Here is an 874-nt window from a genome sequence, read left to right as displayed (position 1 = left end):
CCATTTGGTGTCAAAATAAGGGATAGCGATTTTCGTTGCATTGTTTGTCACACTTTACCTTCGCTCTTACCTCGCGGCGGATCTGTGGCAAAGCGATTCTGAACTTCCTATAAACTAATGGTATGTTGGTTGATATTAGGTTACCGATGCTCCTCTCCATGCCTTGTTTGTAAGATGTGAGCCTTTTTGAAGTATAAGGAGAAGGAATCAATGCTGCTTCCCAATATTCGGCGATCGAGTAGTGCAGCGCTACATCTGACAGCTGACAGGTGTAATGTCTGTGCTTTGGTTCCCTAAGAGTTGTTAGCCAAAGTCGCGAGCAGGCTCTTGAGCGTCGATAGCTTCTTGTGAAGCTTACTGGAAGAGGTTACGTATGGAAGTGCCCTGCCGAGTGTCACGGTGTTATTAGTACGGTATGCAGCGTTTTCCAATACTGTACGTCCCGAGGTTGTATTGAGCTTCCTTTGGGCTAGATAGTTCTTAAGATAGAATGGGCAGACCTTAGTGTTGTCTTGGTTCGTGTTAAAATACCACTTGTCATAGTATGTTTATAGTGACATAAGCGATTTTATAAATCGATCTTCGATGAATTTGAAAGCACTGATTGTGTTGCAAGTTAAGTTTCGTCTGCATAGTGCACCTGCTGCGTTACAAAATGTTGACATGTCATTTGTATATATATTGAACAATGTGGAGGGTGGAACTGAATGGGTTGAATAAGAACTTGTCTCAAATTCCTCCTAAAAACTGTATCAAATCCCATAACTATTGCATTTAATAATTACTACGTAAAACAAACGAAGACAACCGCAACCCATCTTACGGTGCCGTGCGTTGCTTTAATCGTGTTTTTGTACTTCATTTTCTACTTTGG

Source organism: Euprymna scolopes, chromosome 22, assembly GCF_053919585.1.
Source record: "Euprymna scolopes isolate OS-2025 chromosome 22, ASM5391958v1, whole genome shotgun sequence".
Classification (NCBI taxonomy): domain Eukaryota; kingdom Metazoa; phylum Mollusca; class Cephalopoda; order Sepiida; family Sepiolidae; genus Euprymna; species Euprymna scolopes.
This window is presented reverse-complemented; position numbering follows the sequence as displayed.